This window comes from Oncorhynchus nerka, linkage group LG19 (assembly GCF_034236695.1).
Source record: "Oncorhynchus nerka isolate Pitt River linkage group LG19, Oner_Uvic_2.0, whole genome shotgun sequence".
In the NCBI taxonomy this organism is placed as follows: domain Eukaryota; kingdom Metazoa; phylum Chordata; class Actinopteri; order Salmoniformes; family Salmonidae; genus Oncorhynchus; species Oncorhynchus nerka.
Genome location: NC_088414.1, coordinates 29,582,381 through 29,585,858, shown reverse-complemented (window position 1 = coordinate 29,585,858; position 3,478 = coordinate 29,582,381).

Genomic DNA, 3,478 nt, shown 5'->3' with positions numbered 1-3,478 from the left:
TGTATCTGTGCCATTGTAGAGATATATGTTAATGGCGTCTTTTTGTAGGCTCTAACTCAGCCATGGTTCGTTAGACAAAACCTATGTAGAAATTAATGGCGTTTTTGTAGTTTTATTTTATAAATGACGAAAATAAGATCTGTGTTGAACACAGGCGTAGGAGACGTTTTGTTCTATGAGATAACCTTCATCAACTAACGTCACTTTTTTAGACATTTAAAACAGTATGTAATAAAAAAAAACACATGAGCCACATACATGCATCATAATTCATAAAGGTCATGTTAACTTTGTATTTATGTGTTATTTATTTAACCTTTATTTAACTAGGCAAGTCAGCTAAGAACAAATTCTTGTTTACAATGAAGGCCTACCAAAAGGCCTCTTGCGGGGCTGGGATTAAAAATGTGAAATAAATCAAATGTAAATATAGGACAAAACACACATCATGGCAAGAGAGACAAAACAACACTACATAAAGAGAGACCTAAGACAACAACACAGCATGGTAGCAACACAACATAACAACAACATGGTAGCAATACAAAACATGGTACTAACATTATTGAGCACAGACAACAGCACAAATGGCAAGAAGGTAGAGACAACAATACATCACGCAAAGCAGCCACAACTGTCAGTAAGAGTGTTCATGATTGAGTCTTTGAATGAAGAGATTGAGATAAAACTGTCCAGTTTGAGTGTTTGTTGCAGCTTGTTCAAGTCACTAGCTGCAGTGAACTGAAAAGAGGAGGGACCCAGGGATGTGTGTGCTTTGGGGACCTTTAACAGAATGTGACTGGCAGAGCAGGTGTTGTATGTGGAGGATGAGGGCTGCAGTATATATCTCAGATAGGGGGGAGTGAGGTCTAAGAGAGTTTTATAAATAAACATCAACCAGTGGGTCTTGCGACAGGTATACAGAGATGACCAGTTTACAGAGGAGTACAGAGTGCAGTGATGTGTCCTATAAGGAGCATTGATGGCAAATCTGATGGCCGAATGGTAAAGAACATCTAGCCGTTCGAGAGAACCTTTACCTGCCCTTACCTTACCTCTACAAATTATGTCTCTGTAATCTAGCATGGGTAGGATGGTAATCTGAATTAGGGTTAGTTTGGCAGCTGGGCTGAAAGAGGAGTGATTACGATATAGGAAATCAAGTCTAGATATGTGATGAGAGAAGGACAGTGTACCGTCTAGCCATACTCCCAAGTACTTGTATGAGGTGACTACCTCAAACTCTAAACCCTCAGAGGTAGTAATCACACCTGTGGGGAGAGAGACATTTTTCTTACCAAACCAGATGACCTTTGTTTTGGAGGTGTTCAGAACAAGGTTAAGGATAGAGAAAGCTTTTTGGACACTAAAAAAGCTTTGTTCTAGAGCATTTGACACAATATACTGGGAGGGGCCAGCTGAGTATAAGACTGTATCATCTGCATATAAATGGATGAGATAGCTTCCTACTGCCTGAGCTATGTTGTTGATGTAAATTGAGAAGAGGGCGGGCCTAGGATTGAGCCTTGGGGTACTCCCTCTGTGAAAAGCGGTGGCTGAGACAGCAGATTTTCTGACTTTATACACTGCACTCTTTGAGAGAGGTAGTTAGCAAACCAGGCCAAAGACCCATCAGAGACACCAATACTCCTTAGCTGGCCCACAAGAATGGAATGGTCTACCATATCAAAAGCTTTGGCCAAGTCAATAAAAATAGCAGCACAATATTGCTTAGAATCAAGGGCAATGGTGACATCATTGAGGACCTTTATGGTTGCAATGACACATCCATAACCTGAGCGGAAACCAGATTGCATACCAGAGAGAATACTATAGACATCAAGAAAGCCAGTCGGTTGATTATTGACAATTTATTTCCAACACTTTTGATAAACAGGGCAAAATAGAAATAGGACCAGCTTGATCTCCCCCTTTAAATAAAGTACGAACCATGGCTGCCTTCCAAGCAATGGGAACCTCCCCAGAAAGGAGAGACAGGTTTAAAAGGTCAGAGATAGGCTTAAAAAGGTCAGAGATAGGCTTGGCGATGATAGGGGCAGCAACCTTAAAGAAGAAAGGGTCTAAACCATCTGACCCAGATGTTTTTTTGGGGTCAAGTTTAAGGAGCTTCTTTAGCACCTCGGACTCAGTGACTGCCTGCAGGGAGAAACTTTGTAGCGGGGCAGGTGAAAAAGAGGGAGAAGCGGTGGGGATAGCCGCATTAGAAGGGGTGGGAGATGAGGAAATGTTGGACGGGCAAGGAGGCATGGCTGAGTCAAATAGGAAAACTGACTTAATGAAGTGGTGATTAAAGAGCTCAGCCATGTTCTTCATGTCAGTAATAACAACATCATTAACATTAAGGGGCATGGGAAGCTGTGAGGAGGAGGGTTTATTCTCAAGGTCTTTAACCTTTCTTCAGAACCTCTTGGGGTTAGACCCACAGAGAGAGAACTGCTCCTTAAAGTAACTAACTTTGGCCTTTCAGATAGCCTGAGTGCACTTATTTCTTATTTGCCTGAACGAGAGCCAGTCAGCCTAAGTATGCGTGTGCCAAGCTTTTCGCCAAATGCAATTCTTGAGGTGGAGTAACTCTGCACGATCACGGTCGAACCAGGGGCTGAACCTATTTTGAATCTTCATTTTCTTTATGGGGGCATGTTTGTTAACAATACCACTGAAAATATAAAAAGGGGGGGATCAAGCTGATTCTATACCTTTTTACAGAGGCCAGTTCATGAAGGGAGGCTTGCTCATTAAAGTTTTTTAGCAAGCGTCTATGACAACTGACGGATATTATCACAATTGAGCAAGACGACAAGTACATTAGAGTGTCTAGTTTGAGAAACAGACGCCTCACAAGTCCTCAACTGGTAGCTTCATTAAATAGTATCCACAAAACACCAGTCTCAATGTCAACAGTGAAGAGGTGACTCTGGGATGCTGACCTTTTAGGTAGAGTTTCTCTGTCCAGTGTCTGTGTTCTTAATATTTTATTTTTATTGGCCAGTCTGAGATATGGCTTTTTCTTTGCAACTCTGCCTAGAAGGCCAGCCACTTCTACATTAATGTGGATGCTACCATTATTAGGAATAATTCTGAATTAATTGTGAATAATGATGAGTGAAAAAATTACATATGCACAAATACCATACCCCCAAAGAATTTTGTCATGTCTTTGGGGTAGGATATATGAACTCACTCATCATTATTCACGATTCATTCAGGATTTTCCGTTAATGTAGAAGTGTTTAGAAGCATATTCTATTCTTATTTCCAATAAAAGTGACTCCAAAATGACACAATACATTATTTACCATTAATTTCTATTGGGGACAAAATCATCTGAAACACAACCAAAACAAACAGCAAATGCATCTAACAGATGTGTAGTCACAAGCTTGATGTAGTCATTGTGTGTTATGAATATGGGACCAAAGACTTCACTTTTTACTACTTTAATACACATATAAGGGAA